Here is a 17,761-nt window from a genome sequence, read left to right on the forward strand (position 1 = left end):
GTTAATTAATAATACTCATTTCATTCACAATATTTCATTTCATTTCATCCCATTGTCACCTTTCATTGGAACACATTTCATCCATAAAAAACTGTGCTGTATTATTTTGTATTTTGTTAAATGTGATTCTGTTGGTGTATCAATAAATAAATAAATAAAATTCTCGTGTCACAGTGTTTGTGCGCGAATTCCTCCAAAACGGCTCAACCGATTTTAATGAACATTCGTTAGGCCTGAGAATAGGTTTTTATCGATACTAGAAATAATTTATATGGCAAATAACGTTTGCCAGGTCAGCTGGTAGTAATATATAACTACAATTATTATTTCGCCCGCGACTCCGATTGCTATAAGCCAAATATATTTGTTTATCATATTATTAAACTTACCGTATTTTTTTCTGGATGAAAAGTGTCAGTATGTTCTTTCCCAGGACTCAAAGTATATCTACACGAAAAATCAGCAAAATCAGTTCAGCGGTTTGGGCGTAAAGAGAAAACTTTAGATATTGTGTTTTATTTGTGTTTAAACAGATAGAGCAACAGGCACATTTTTAGGGTTCCGTACCCAGGGTAAAAACGGGACCCTATTACTGAGACTTCGATGTCTGTCCGTCTGTCTGTCTGTCCGTCTGTCGAATACTAAAAACAAAATAAAATAAAAAATTAAGTGGGGCTCCCATACAGAAAACACAATTTTTGGCCTAATTTTGCTCTTAGATAAATGCTACGGAAACCTTCGTGCGCGAGTCCGACTCGCACTTGGCCGATTATTTAATATTATAGTATGGATCTCCCTTACCCTTCGAAAATCCAGTTGGCATTACCACAATCCTTTTTACACACAATGTTAAATACTGGATCGATGATAAAAAAAAATGAAAACCTGAATATTATGTTCATACGATAAAATATTTTTACCTTGACAATCACATTATTTTAAAACATATATCCGCATTTATTCTATAAGTGAAAACAAAAGTTTTTATTTATAAGTTTCACCTTCACTATCTTTTTTTTTTGTTTCAACGTTTTAAGTAAAGGGGCATCCGTAAATTACGTAAGCCTACTCACATCAAATACCGATGAGGGGCAAGAAGGAGTCTCACAAAATGAAAAAAAATCATGGCAGCGAAGACAATAAATAACAGACTTGACACATATATATATTTGTGCACTATTGTATATATATAAAACAATTATATATTATGAATGTATATCTATAACTATTGTATTAACATATTAATTTTAAGGTATTTCAATATTCTCTGTCCCCTTAGCATTTTGCACCTACCTCACTAGCTCTGCAGCACCCATAGGTTTGGCTGGAAGAAAATGCCACAAGGCTTTAAGCCCGCCTTTGTGCAACAATGTGCAAAAGTTTTAAATCTATATATATAAAACTCAAAGGTGACTGACTGATTGACTGACATGGTGATCTATGAACGCACAGCCCAAATCACTGGACGGATCGGGCTGAAATTTGGCATGCAGGTAGATGTTATAACGTAGGAAGGCTAAGAAAGGATTTTGATAAATTATAATCCCAAGGGATTAAAATAGGGGATGAAAGTTTGTATATAATAATACTTTTTAACGCGAGCGAAGCCGCGGGCAAAAACTCGTGAATCTAAAATATTATCTTACTTTTTACACGAAAATTCAGAACATTTGTACTTATATCTAGATATCTTACCATAAAAAGCTATGTAAAATCTCTTTTATCGTAATTTATACAACTTGGTTTTCGTCTCGACTAATGCCATAAAAATTGCAAACATTTTAGGCACATTTTGCCAGCGAAATATAACCATCCATAGTACATAATATCATAATTGCGAAAGTCTATCTATCTGTCTGTTACGGGTTACCTCTTCATGCCCAAATCACTAAACCGATTTTGTTGAAATCTAGTTTTTTTTACGACAGCTGAAATGTATCACGTGGGCTCCGGCCTGACCGAGCATAAAACCTCGCTCGGTCGGAAGATCTTCCTTTGTGGCCTCCTCGCATTTTCCCACAGTTAATTAGCTGAAATTATCGAGAGTGTTCTTAGCTATAGTTCATCATCATCAAACCGCTGAGTATTGAAGGGTTGATCTACTTACTTATTTTTTTTTAATATGATTTGAAATAAATAAATAATTATTACTTTAAATTTTAATATATTTAAATAAATGTGAAAGTGTGGATGTTTGTTACGCTTTCACGCAAAAACCATCAAAAACTATTCGTGCATGACTCTCGGAGGTATCAGAAGTGGCATAGCATAGGATACTTTTTATTTAAAAAAATATGTTTTGCGAAAAAAAAATAACGTGGACGCGGACGAAGTGGCAACAGCTAGTGAACAATAATACAACACCTTATTTTACCGTGAGATAATTTTTTCATATTGACTGTATTAGGTGAAGGCTACGTTTAATGGTACAATTATACTGTTACAACTACTTTAAACTATCAATCGGCAATTATTAATAATGCAACTCAAATTATTTAATAACACTGTTTAATAGGAAGCAGAACTCGCCCGGCTGTCACCCACGCCGTTTTAAAAAATAAAAAATAAAATAAATATTTTGTTGATGTATGCGTAGTTCATGGTGAACTAATGCAACAATCTCGATCATGTTTTCGGTTTAAAACAGAGAAGCTAGATCAAAATCAGCCTAGCCATTTGGATGATACGATGCCACGGACAGACCCACACACAAACTGACAGACAGACGGACAGATACGGACGGACAGACGTCATATTTAAACAAACCTCTTTTCTCGTGAGAAGAGGTGCTGGCGATAGGATGAGGCCTAGCATCATGGGCGTAGCGAGGTACGGGCAGGGCACCAGCCCCCCTAGACAAGTGGCAAAACGCTAACGCTAACGCTAACGCTACAAAATGTATGGGATTTGACATTAGTATTCGCTAGCGAAGCGATGACTTATGTCAAATCGCATACATTTTGTAGCGCTAGCGTTAGCGTTAGCGTTAGCGTTTTGCCACTTGTCTAGGGGGGCTGGGCAGCTGCATAAATGTCACGCCTCGTCCTCTCGTCAGCATATCTTTCTTAATCTCTCTCTCTACATCCGGGTTCTGTATCTCGAGGCTGTATCTCAACGACACGCCTCGTCCTCACGCCTATCTTTCTCTCTCTGTCTCTCTATCTCTACATCTGCATCTCAGCGTCACGCGTCGTCCTCGCGGCCCGTCACGTATTTGAATATGAGACAGCACCTGTTTCTTGCGGGCTCGCTTTCTCGTCAGTACCTCTTTCTCAGTCTCTCTATCTCTTTATAACTCAACGTCACGCCTCGTCCTCTCGTCAGCACTTCATTCTTCCTGTCTCTCTATCTTTACATTACAGATGTAAATCATATATTATAATATACGAGCTTTTGCCCGCGGCTTCGCTCGCGTTAAGAAGTATTATTATATACAAACTTTCATCCCCTATTTTAATCCCTTGGGGTTATAATTTATCAAAATCCTTTCTTAGCGGATGCCTACGTTATAACATCTACCTGCATGCCAAATTTCAGCCCGATCGGTCCAGTGGTTTGGGCTGTGTGTTGATAGATCACCATGTCAGTCAGTCACCTTTGAGTTTTATATATATATATATATATATATATATATATATATATATATATATATATATATATATATATATATATATATATATATAGATTATCATAGATAAAAAGTATTTCTATATCTCTACATCTTTCTCTCTATCTCTACATCTGTATCTCAGCGTCACGCGTCGTCCTCACGGCCCGTCACGTATATTAGTGTCGGTCAACGGTCACGCGGCCTTGACACACTAGCCCACGGTCTGCTCTGATTGTTATAGTAAGGCTGTGTGCACAGTGACACTGTTTACTTCGTGTGGATGGTTTTGTACCATCGAGGAAATTGATTCCTAGGCAGTTGACAGACCAACGTCATATGGTCGGATCATGTCAATTCATTGTGATCTGTCGGCTAGGTTTGACGTAACGCGACCAAACTACGTAGGTCCGCCATCTGCCTAGGAATCATTAACTTCGCTGGTAGTACAAACGGTATAAAAAATATAGTCTCAAAAACAGCTGCAGATTACCAAATTTTTCACGATGTTATTCATACCTTATAATGATTTATTATTGTAAAGTCTGTCTGTAACGTCTTCACGCCCAAACCTCTGAACCGATTTTTCTGTTTGGTAAGAAGATACTTTTTATCCCGGACAGGACTTAAAGGGCATAGATGGTTTTTAACCCGGAAAAATGTACGGTTCCAATGCGATAAACGAATTTAGGCGCAACAGAGTTGCGGGCGTCATGTAGTGCTTAAGAGGGCGACTAACCCAAAAAATCAAACATCGTCCTTCTCTCTTCACACTTACGTCTTTCATATGCCAGGTGAAAAATGACGACGCGGAATCATCGCCAAATTAGTTTTTTCTCAATAACTCGATAAATATACCACATTTGAAAAATCCGCTAGGTCGATCTCTCAATGATAGAGTTTTATACAATGTGTTAAAATATAAACTTAGTTCAATGCACGGTTATAGCAAAAAATGAAAAATTCGTGAAAATTAGATGTATCTTTGTAATTTTTTTCTATCGAGAAAATTTTAAGATATTGTGTTTTTGCTCAGGGCCTGTAGACAAGTGGCAAAGCGCTAACGCTGACGCTAACGCTAGCGCTACAAAATGTATGCGATTTGACATAAGTCATCGCTTCGCTAGCGAATACTAATGTCAAATCCATATATTTTGTAGCGCTAGCGCAAGCGTTAGCGTTAGCGTTTTGCCACTTGTCTACAGGGGCAGATCGGATTCTTGGAAATATAATGCAGTTAATTTTAGAAAATGAAACAATTCGGGGCTTATTTTCAAGTATAAAAATGAATTATAAAATCGAAAATGTTGGGTTAGTCGCCCCCTTAATATATTACATAATATATTTTTGAACTACCACGCTTAACTTTTAGGGGTCAAAATCATATAATTATTATAGACAGTGTGCACATGGTCTTACTTCATGCTTTGTATTGTCAAACTGTTATTTAATAGTGGCATAATAGTGTTTTACGAGCGGTCAAGGTTCACCCAAAACGCCTTCAAGACTTGTCGTTATAATATCATAATAATTATAATGGTGCAAATCCTGGCCTGTCATATTTTTAATTTTACAAAGCTTATGAAGCAGTACGTGGGGCAGCCATGCTTCGGCACGAATGGGCGGGCTCGACCGGAGAAATACCACGTTCTCACAGGAAACCGGCGTGAAACAGCGCTTGCGCTGTGTTTCGCCGAGTGAATGAGTTTACCGGAGGCCCAATCCCCTACCCTATTCCCTTTCCTTCCCATCCCTACCCTCCCATAAGCCCTCTTAAAAGGCCAGCAACGCACCTGCAGCTCTTCTGATGCTGCGAGTGTCCATGGGCGACGGAAGTTGCTTTCCATCAGGTGACCCGTTTGCTTGTTTGCCCCTTTATTCCATAAAAAAAAAACATAATAATTGCATGACGATTTTTAGGGTTCCGTACCCTAAATGTAGAAAATGGAAACAATTAATTCTTCAAGTCTGTCTAACCCATACCATATACATAACCATAAAGTTAATATTACCTATCGGAATTCCGATCGGGATCGGAATTGCGATCGGGATCGGGATTCCGATAGGTAATATTAACTTTATGGTCTAACCGTCCGTATGAGTTTTGACACAGTCACTTTCTTTATTTCAATTATAACCTAAAAATAACGAAAAAAATAAGTTGAATTATTTACAGTAAATCTGTAAAAATGTCATACATTCATACTCGTAATGTAACCTAATAATCCTTGAAACAAAACGCGAGTCTCTCCGCCACTCCCTCCCCCCCTCCCTCACGTAATTTGTGGACATCCCCTTTTAAAACGACCTCGAACTACGCACTATCAGCATATTATTTCGGGATAAAAATTAGCATCTTCGTTTCATTAGAAGCTGACCCTCACGCATCGCATCGCATCATAATATCATTACTCATTTTTATTATGAATTTTGTCGCAGATATTTGCGATGCGATGCGAATTCGCAGTTATGTGTGGGAGCCCTAAATGCCGTTCTAGACAGCTTGCAATATTTTCCATTGTCGCTGGTGGCGTATTTATTTTCATTTTAACGAAGACTTCCTCGTCCGCATATTTTACATCGAAAACAAAGTAAATAATAAATAGCTTTACATAATATTTTTATTTAAAAACACTGTGGGAATACACAGACAACAAAAGAAAGTTCAATTATGTACTTATCTATAGAGTGTAACAAAACTGAACAGTGATAATACTTTAAGGTTTGTGTCCTTTACATAGAGTTCGCTGTAAAAGTAGCAGCGCTGAAAGAGATTTTTTTTTTCACTCTTGTATGGGAAAATGCGCTTGCCCATACAAATCACAAAAATAAAATTACTCTATCAGCGCTACTACTTTCATTGTGAACTCTATATAAGGGACAGACTGTGGAAATATATTTTATACTTTTATACTATATACATTTATTTAAGATTTTTATCATCCATCCATGAAACAGGAACATTGAAAACTTTTTGTTCCATCGCGTGGCGGGATTCGAATCCGCGACCACCGACTTGAGTAATAGTCACTGAGCCACAGAGGTCGTCAAATAATAGGTATTTTGTAAACGTGTGTCCTTAGATGTTAGATCCCTTTGGCCTTCGCCACCTATTGTATTTCAAATCGTGACAACTCAGAACTCCCGTATTTCCTTACCTTGGAATGTTTGAAATCACAAGTCGGGTGCATACATTTCGGCGCTTACTTCCGTTATGCCAAGGTTACGAATTATCATGTGTGATAATAGTTATCAAAGGTAGTTATTATTATGTCTAGTGGTTTGTGCAAGGAATATATAATTATCTAAGTTATTATTACAGTAAAATCGCTGACTTAACTTTCAGTTAGCAAAATCATCGATGAATTAAAATAGCGCTATTGATATTTTGAACCAAACATTTCGACGCAAAATTCGTTTACCGTCAATTCCTGGAACCCAAAGTCGTGTCATAGCAATTATTATCCAAATCTTCTTTTCAGTGGTTTATGCATTAAACGCAATATATAAAATAGGTCACACACTTTCGCATTTACTTTATAAAGAACAAAAACTCAGTCCACTGTCCAACATCTTTCAGATTTTGGACAGTGGACTGAGTTTTTCGTTTCTGCCGGGAAGAAATTAGGAAAATTATTAATATAACTTTGTAATCTGAACTAACAACTGATAAGTCATATTCTACTGCGCACACTTAGGCACCAATATCGAAATTTAGGAGCTACATATTAGGGTCCTAAACTGAAATACTATCAGAGACATTGATGCATAGGCATTAGGCAGATGGCGAACCTAAGTAATTTGGTCGCGTTATGTTAAACCCAGCCGACACTTCACGACTAGCATTGAATTCGCATAATCCGACCAAATGATGTAGGTCAACTGTTTATGAATCAATTTCGATGGTACTTTCAAGTCCGTTGCCACCAACTAGATGTAGTTACGAAATCGACGGCCCTGAACAGGAAAATGCACCTGACGCGGACGGCCGCGGCAGGACGTTGCAATAAACTCTAGTGCTCGCGAGTAGGGTTGTCACTTATGAAATAAATTCCTAATTGTAGTTACAAGAAATTAAAAGCATGTACAATTATACAGGTTGTAACAAAACTAAGTTATAATACAAATCACAAAAATGCTCTTTCAGCGCCGCTACTTTCACAGTGAACTCTATATTAGAGACACATGCACAGTGTACTGCAACCTTAAGTATATTATTACTATCTTTTATTGCAACTGTATTTATAACTAGATGGCCCGGTGAAGTTCGTATCACTTTCTGCCTAATATGTATAAGCAATAGAGCCTTCCATGGAATTTCACGAATATTTTAACGGATTTCGATTTAACTGTTCTCGAGTTTTAGCAACAAGGGATTAGATTTTTTATTTTAAAAAAATCGTTCTCCTACGATAACCTTTTCTTGTATTGTTGACAAGGAAATGCATGTATATATTATAGCATTTTCAAAAAAACCTTAAATATTACAAATATTACTCAATCGAAAAAGTATAATGATTCCATGGGATGATAAACAAAACCTAATCTTCTTTACGGGCAACAAATACACTATGTCGACGAGTACTTGGGCCAGTTAGTTTCGTTTGGCAATAGACAAGGAAAGGAAGTCGATCGCCGAATCGAAAACGCCTGGAACAGCTACTGGTCCATGAACAAGCTGATGAAGGGAGGCTTACCAATCTTCCTGAAGCGCAGACTCGTCGACATGTGTATTTTGCCCGTCCTAACCTACGGTGTGCAAACTTTGTCATTGACCGATTTGCAAAAGTCCCAACTGAGGATTTGCCAAAGAGCAATGGAGCGCAGTATGTTGGGAGTAAGTCTTCTGGACAAAATAAGGAACACAATACTGAGCTCACAAACAAAATCACGGATTTAGGAGTTAAGGCGGCTAAGCTAAAGTGGGATTGGGCTGGCCACGTTAGCCGTATGCATCCCGACCGCTAGGCAAAGATATCGACAGAGTGGGTACCTGAAGGAAAAGATGGCGCGATTAGCTGGAGGCGTACCAGCCGGGCTGGCCAACGGTGGCGCTGGAGCGAGACAAGTAGAAGACCCTGGGGGAGACCCGGATACCACCTGCAACTTTTCGCCATCGTCCCACGCGAAAAACATACCATCCTCATCACCTTGATGAGTGGCAGTCTTCCACAGTGCGTTTTTCGCGTAACTTTCTGCCGCGCACTGTAAAACTCTGGAACGAACTGTCACCAGCAGTATTTCCGGACCTATACGACCTGCAAATCTTCAAGAAAAGAGCGTATTCCCTCTTAAAAGGCCGGCAACGCACCTGCAGCTCTTCTGATGTTGACCATAGGCAACGGTAGTTGCTTACCATCAGGTGACCCGTCACCCGTTTGCTCGTTTGCCCCGTTATTTAATTAAATAAAAAAAAAACCTTTGTCCAGCAGTGGGATTGGGAGGCTAACCAAAATAAATCTTCTTTAAGTATACTTTTTAATTTCTCACTTGTGCCAACCCTATCTGCCCACATGCACTTCACATGTCAAGTATTTCGATCACGCCGCTCCGTTCTCATCAGCATCAGACCACTTCAGACCACTTCGGAGTTCAGACAAAGCTTCCCATCATCACCGAGTCAAATCAGGCACAGAGGTGATGGGAAATTGAAAATGGTTAGAAACGTAGCGGTCCGGCAGACGTTGTCACTTGTCTAATGTGATGTTTCTGAATTAGGCTGATTTGTGAATCTGAACCAGCTGGGCGCCACCCAAAATAATTTAAAAAAATCATTCAAATCGATCTGCAGGATCGAGGCTGGAGGAGTGACATACAAACGTACAGTAGAATTATATATAGAGAGCGTGACAAAACAAAGCGATAAATATACTGGGTGTGTACATGAATCCCCGGTATAGTTCACTGTGAAAGTAGCGGCTTTGAAAAAAAAAAAAATTTAACGTTTGTATCGAGAAAAGCACGACTCTGCGCGCATACAATTAAAAAAAAAACTTAAACTATCATACAGTTGAAATGTCAAAAACAGTCCTTCCGTAAATACTGTGTGCAGCCGGCCGCATTTGGAGAGATTTAATGATAACTTTGGTTTTTTGAAGAGTTTAAAAAATGTACGGAGCTTACATCAGAAGATTTTGACATGAGCCCCATATATTTTCTGTCAGACACTATATTAAATTAAAATTAAGTATTAATTAAACGGCTGTTCATGAATTAGGCTGTCCACTAGCCTAGTAAACTAATCACAGTTGGCCTTAAGCAAAAACCCGTCCTTACTTTCCGTCTTGACGGCCGCATATTCGACAGAGGACTGACCTCAATGTGTTATATAATTGCTATATTTTTATTTTATCTATCGTTGTTTATGATCTAATATTATTTTGCACAGGATATAATTATTTAACACACCTTTTTCAGCTTTAAATGTCTTCCTATGGCTTGCTATTACGTTTTTAATTTCTTGCGGTAAAGATTTGGTATGGACATGTTCAGGCAATTAATTATTCATACTAATATATTGAAATTCTGACTGTCTATCACCTCGTCATGCTTAAACCGCGGAACCAATTTGGATCAGGTATGGAGACAGTTTAAGTATTTATTTTCAACTGGCCTTTCATGATATTCTCGATTTTTCTTAGTTTTCAGACTATGGACGAAAAATAACTTTAATTTTACAATGTCATATTATATAATATTTTGATAGTAATGAAATTACCTATAATTTTTGGAAAAGAAAATATATTTTATAAATTGAGCCGAAACTAGATTTTGTCTAATTTTTTATTTTATTCGCGTGAAAATTCGTTTTTCCGTGATGAAACCTATCCGTTGTCTTTTCCCTGGATCTAAAGCATACCCATCTATATATGTGTAGTGAACATCTAAGGTAACAGACAGAAAAACTTTTATTTATAATCATAAAGTTAATATACCTAGCGGAATAGAGAAACAATGAGCTGAGCAAGTGAGATGTCACTATCAGTAACACTGGGTGATAAAAGAGACGCGTGATTTGAAGTGGCAGAACCATTTTTTCATCTGTTTTGACATTCAGTCTGCACTTATCAATTTGACAATTTGAGCTCTAAGAAAAATGTATACAGGAACATCATTTTCACGCACACGTAAACAGATTTGTACACACACATGTAATTCAATTTTGGTTTCGTTTGACAGCTCGAGATTGTTTCTCTATTCCGCTAGGTATACATAATATTAACTTTATGCTTATAATATACTTGAGTATGGATATAAAAAAAATAATTAAATCACTTTACCACAAGCAAATATTACCATTAATATAAATTATTATAAAAAACGGCCTCACTACCGTTTTTCAATTATTACAACTATTAAATATAATAATGTAAACACATGACGGAAGCGAACATTAATAACACATAGGTTATAGGGCTTAAAAAGTACTTAAATACAATTACTAGACCAGCCATTCTCAAAGTGTGCTGCGCGGAGCTCTGGGGGTCAGTAAAGGCCTTGGTGTTTCTCGAGAGACATGAACTGTTTTTAGAAATTTCATCAGAGACGGAGACAATTCATTCAAAGAAAAAACATTATTTTTTGTGACTCCGTCAAAAATGTTATTTCTAAAAAGAGTTCCACCACCAAAAAAGTTTGAGAACCGCTGGTCTGGAACATTAGGTCCTGCTGAGTGTTAGAAAAACTTGTGTTAATATACAGACAATTCGGAGCTAAGGTTTATATACAGGTAGAATGTAGATACATGAAATATGTATCAAAACAGAGTAATACTTAAAGATGTACATCATTCATCAATCCCTTGCATAGAGATCACCGTTTCCTTTAGTATCCTTAAATTGTTTAAGTAGCTGAAAGATCAATTTTTTTGTGATTTATTTGCCCAAAAGGGCAAGTGCCCCAGTGTTATTAATTTGCTCAAACAGAAGTTAAAAAGTAACTCTTTCAGCGCTGCTACTTTCACAGTGATAGACACAGGGACTTATACATAACCTGTAGTACTATATCACTTTGTTCTCTTATAACGTGTAGAGTTCACTAATTTGAATATACATTAATTTTAAAAATCTATTTCACCAACTTAAATTATGTTTAGATGCGAAGTTTAGAATTTTTTAGTTTTTTTTTTAATAAAAAGCACTTAATTTTCTAAGGAAAGTATCCAAAAAATTATAAAAGACCCCTTGCGCCAAAATTCGTTTATAGATCGGGAACCATGCATTTTACCGGGATGAAAAAAAGTATATCCGTACTAAATCAGCAAGATCGTTTTAGCCAATTGTATTATAGTAGTACTCTTCACGCCACAACGGTTTCAGCCGTTTGGGTATAAAGAGGTAACAGACAGACAGACACACTTTCGCAATTATAATATTAGTATGGATAATATATCAGTGACATATACAGGCTGTAACAAAAATAGGTGCTAATACTTTAGGGTGTGTACGTGTTCCTTGTAGAGAGTTCACTGCGAAAGTAGTAGCGCTGTAAGACCAAAAATTTTTTTCACTTTTGTATGGGGAAACTCGTGACGCTCGGGCCCTTGTCCATACAAAAGTGAAAAAAATTATCTCTTTCAGAGCTGCTACTTTCACAGTGAACTCTCTACAAGGAACACGTACACACCCTAAAGTATTATGACTTATTTTTTTACACACTGTATAAAATAAATAATATTATGTATTTCAGTTGAGATATAATTAACACAGTAGCACAGAAGTATTTTCTCTTCCTGGTCAGTGGACTGACGTTCGAATAACTTTTTTTTAACAAAAAATTAATATGTCACTGGAACATAACAACTTTTGTGTTGTTTTATTCATAATTAATTAACATGTTCATATTGAAAATTAAAAACAATTTTTAGCACGAATGAAGTACTATAATAATATCACATAATATTTAACATTTTGAGAGACTACTTAATCCACACTAACATGTCTTTTCGTGATAAAATAATCGTCCTTCCATCCTTTCCCAAGACTAAAGAATTCTCAATCAAGATTGACTTTGTCTATGATTTTCATGAAGAGGGCTAAAAAGGAAATGCATATAGATCTACCAGTGGACTGAAAACCAACAATTTATAAAATTCAGCACTACATAGATCACAAACTCAGAATAACTCAGAACTAAAAATAATAATAATAATACTTAATAATAATATAATAATATCTATGGACGCTTCACACCACGTCAGTCTGGCCCCGTGCTAGGTACCTGAAGGACTTGTGTTACGGGTACCAGAGAACGGAAATATATTCAATACTTTTATACTATACATACATTTAAGATTTTTATTATATCTTACACATGTCAAGACCTTTTTGTTCCGTCGGCGGGATTCGAACCCGCGACCCCCGACTTGAGCTGCCAGACACTCAACCAATTGAGCCACAGAGGTCGTAAAATATTTACTTATAGCAGTACGTAGTGCAAATAAATTATGAGAAAAGTTTTAAGAAAATTACTTTATGGAAGTCAAATAAAAAAATCACGTAAATCAAGCTATCATTATTTCTATTTTAATTTTTAGGAATCGACGAAATAATATAATAATATCTATGGACGCTTCACACCACGTCAGTCTGGCCCCGTGCTAAGTACCTAAAAATAATGTTGGCTAATTCTCTACATATTGGGTCTTAAAGTTAAAATAGATTAATCTATTATATAAATAGTAATGAACTTTCAATTTAATCTGGCTCGAACTCGAAAACGGCTGAACTGATTTGGCTAATTTTAGTGTTGAAGTATTCGTAGAAGTCCAGGGAAGGTTTATAATTAGGACGAAAGTAATACGAAGTTCACCGGGTCATCTAGTTTATATAAAAAGTTTTCATGAAACTGAAATGTATACTGTAAAATTAATAATAACATAATTTTTTGCTTAATATATTGTATAAGTTTTGATAGTATTGTAATTTGTAACGTAATTACTTAAATTTTTTTTATGGATATTAAACTGAGAATAAAATTATCATTACTTATTATTATTATTAATAGCGTAAAACTGACATGCTTTTGTTACATAAAAAGCTTGATTGTTGTATAATGGTACTGACCTATCACAATGTTCCTTCATAAAACACTTGACGTATGGCGCAAAAATTATAGTTTTTTTATTTTATTTAAATTAGTGTTATAGACAATAAAATATATTAGCCTATGAACCTATTAAAATTGGCATAACTTTCCCCAAAAAATTTAAGCCCCGAAATATTTTTCGCACCAAAAAAATTTTTCAAAATTTTCACTGCCGAAAAATTTTTTTCTTTCTTATTTATTGTATAAAAAATATCAAGTTTCGTACTTACTTTATACACAAACACACACACCCCCGCTTGTACACTACTGCGCTAGTCTATGCAAGCGAGACGGACTGGCTGCTGGCGGTAAAGCGCTGCTATTATATAGACTACAGACTACAGTGTTGTCCTACTGTACTATCCCATACTACTGTACAGTGTACGTCCTACAGGGTATATTTAGCCTGAACGGTATAGACCTACAGCTTTTTTTATGAAATAAGGGGGCAAACGAGCAAACGGGTCACCTGATGGAAAGCAACTTCCGTCGCCCATGGACGCAGCAACAGAAGAGCTGCAGGTGCGTTGCCGGCCTTTTAAGAGGGAATAGGGTAATAGGGGAGGGTAGGGAAGGAAATAGGGAAGGGTAGGGAAGGGCCTCCGGTAAACTCTGCACTCACTCGGCGAAACACAACGCAAGCTCTGTTTCGCGCCGGTTTTCTGCTGGAGCCCGTGATATTTCTCCGGTCGACCCGGCCGCGGCCCATTCGTGCCGCAGCATGGCTCTCCCACGTCAGGTGACCCGTTTGCTCGTTTGCCCCCTTATTTCATTAAAAAAACTCAGTCAATCAGCTAGTTATAATTAATGCAGAAATGTGTTTGTCTGCTCTTCACGCTTCAACCGCTGAACCGATTTTGATAAAAGGTATGAAGATACTATGAGTCTTTGGAATGATCATAGAATACTCTTGAAATGAATATGTACGATTCCGGCGTACTTAGTGCGTTTAATAACTGCACAACTTGGTTGCGAGCATCAACTATGTACAATGTATACTATCAGAGAAGTTGATTCCTAGGCTGATGGGGGACCTACGGTAGTTTGGTCGCGTTACGTCAAACCCAGCTGACAGATCACAAGTGTCTAAACATACTAGGCCGAAGTTACGCGGCGTAAATTCCGCATGATTACCTACGCCCGCAATGTATTTTAAATTACCGATGGCACACTATTCCGTCGCGTTCCGTCCGTATTTTGTATGCGTTTGACATTGCGGACGTAATCATGCGGAATTTACGCCGCGTAACTTTGGCCTAGTGTGTTTAGACACTAGCATTGAATTGACATGATCCGACCAAATGACACGTTGGTCTGCAACTGCCTAGGAATCAATTTACTACATAGTACTTAATATACGTGTATTATATTATAATTTATAAACAGACATAATTATAATATTTAATTAAAGAGATAAGTAGCGATAGGTCAGTGACCGATAGATTCTCGGCGTCCGGGCTATACAAAGTTTTCACTTTTTGCAAAATGCATTTTATCATGCTCATTTTCCTTGACAATAAATTATAATGTGCATTAAATAGATCAGGAAAATTATCACCGTTTTCCTCGTAATTTTCTTGTTGCTGAAAACTTTCAAGCAGTATAAATTAGAAACGGGAACGCACTGAAAGATCCTCTGGTATAGCTTATATTCCGATAGCTGTAGATATGTACTTAATTAATCTTGATCATGACCTTGCATCTTATGAATGAACCTTTACCTTGTCCAAAAGATTTCGTTATTTTTAATGAAAATAACTAATTTATTTATTTAACCTACTTCAAATAGATAATAAATAAAGAGGCAGCTATATAAAAATAGTGAGTCATAATGGCCTGGCTAACATAATATAAGTACAGACCTATTAATTAATCTATTATTTAATATAGACCATGTTAGTACTGTTAGGCTTGTTATCCCTAAAACATTTTTTTCATTTCATTACTATCAAGCTAATTTTTCGTGAGTAGATTAATTTTGATAAGACGAACAACAATTTCCTTTGCGAAAAATCTCGAAAGTGCTAACAAAGATAGAAAGGATTTAATATTTCGATTTGATGGTCCTAAAATATGGATTGTTCTTTGTAGGACAATGTTACTGTTAAATTATATAAATATTAACCTATCAATATACAAAATTTCCGCTAGTTAGGCCGTAGGGTTCCGTTTTAGGGTTCTGTAGTCAACAGGTAACCTGATCGACTCTCGCAACATTTTTCTAAATCCTTGCGCTTGTGTCATTGATCCTTACAGTTCTGTACTTATTTATAACAATCATCTTATCTTATTAATAGTGAAATATATGATTATTATTATTATCACAGGTCAAAAGATATTAGAGGGATTCCCATACCGCAAAACTGTCCAGTACAAGTAATGAGCATAAGTAAACTGTATTAATTAAACATTATAATATTTGCACATGATCTGCGCATACGCAGAGGCGTAGCCACGTGACGTACACATGACACTTGCATCACCGTTTATTACCATGTTTTATCCCGGAAAAATGTACGGCTCCCGCGCGATAAGCAAGTTTTGCCGCAGCGGAGTTGCAGGCGTCATCTAGTTGAATAAAACCACGAAAAATTTTGTTTACAAGTTCAGAATAGAAAAATGTAGACTGATGTAAAATAGTCACATAAAATAGCAATTATTCCTCTGAATCAATTCAGCCAATGAATTGACAAAACTGTCAAACTGACGAATGTCAAATTAGTACGATTTACTAGACATGAATTGCAAGCAGAGTGACCATTTTGCGATTTAAAAAAAATGAATCATATTATGATTCATAATATGATTCTATAAAGCGACCATTTTAGCCCCGCTGATTGTATGAAACAGAGCGCGAACCTTGCTAGATCTGTGGTCTGAAAGGTGAGATACCTATTATACTGCACATACATACACTTGGGCACTATAAAATTACTGCATAAACCTGGTTTCTATGAAACCGGCACCGTCACGGAAACCAGTACAGGCGTTAATATTACATATTATTATACTATATAGATGACATACGTTAAGCAAGATGTTACTGTAAACACCGTTATCCTTGAAACCATCAAATAAGTCCGTCAAAATGAACAACTTTTTCTATGAGAAGAATGCTGGGAACTCAAAAACATCCGTCTTTATATCCATACAAATTGCCGATCCGGGCATCCGTATGGGTATGAAGACGACATTTTCTTTTCAGTTCCCAGCATTAAACTCGTAGAAAAAGTTGTTCATTTTGACGCGCTCATTTTTTGTGGTTTCAAGGATAACGGTGTTTACACTAACATACTGTATATATAACGTTTTGATTGCGTTGGAACCGTATTTTTTTCATTTTGATGGGCATTTGATGGTTTCAAGGATAATGGTATTAAAACTAACACACTGTATACAGTGTGTAACAAAAATAAGTGATAATACTTTAGGATGTGTACGTGTTCCTTGTAGAGAGTTTACTGTGAAAGTAGCAGCGCTGAAAGACGAAAAAATTTTTTCACTTTTGTATGGGCAAGGGCCCGAGCGTCATACAAAAGTGAAAAAAAATTTTGGTCTTTCAGCGCTGCTACTCTCACAGTGAACTCTCAACAAGGAACATGTACACACCCTAAAGTATTATCACTTATTTTTGTTACACCCTGTATAACGTTTCGGTTGCGTTGGAACTTGCAACCGTATTTTTTCCAGGATAATGCTTATCCTATGTCCTTTCCCGAGACGCAAAACTTCAGACTAAATTTTATCTAAATCGCTTTTTCAGGACTCAATATATCTGCATACCAAATTATAATCGGTAGAACTGTTTAGGCGTAAAGAGGTAACAAATAGACAAATAAAGTGTCCAAACACACTAGGCCGAAGTTACGCGGCGTAAATTCCGCATGATTACGCCCGCAATGTATTTTAAATTACCGATGACAAACTATTCCCTCGCGTTCCTTCCGTATTTTGTATGCGTTTAACATTGCGGGCGTAATCTTGCGGATTTTACGCCGCGTAATTTCGGCCTAGTGTGTTTAGACTCGACACTCGCATTAGCAAGGATAAATCATACTATTTACCTTT

General features: G+C 36.7%; 1 protein-coding gene across 1 annotated transcript in view; it reads right to left on the reverse strand.

The window, feature by feature from the left end:
* Positions 1 to 14,001, reverse strand: part of LOC121737659 (linear gramicidin synthase subunit C) — a 36,999-nt gene extending 22,998 nt beyond the window's left edge. The window contains exon 1 of the mRNA XM_042129325.1: positions 13,924 to 14,001. The gene's annotated coding sequence lies outside the window, so the exon portion shown is untranslated. The remainder of the gene's footprint in view (positions 1 to 13,923) is intronic.
* Positions 14,002 to 17,761: the final 3,760 nt, after the last annotated feature.

Source organism: Aricia agestis, chromosome 21 (genome assembly GCF_905147365.1).
Source record: "Aricia agestis chromosome 21, ilAriAges1.1, whole genome shotgun sequence".
Taxonomy (NCBI): domain Eukaryota; kingdom Metazoa; phylum Arthropoda; class Insecta; order Lepidoptera; family Lycaenidae; genus Aricia; species Aricia agestis.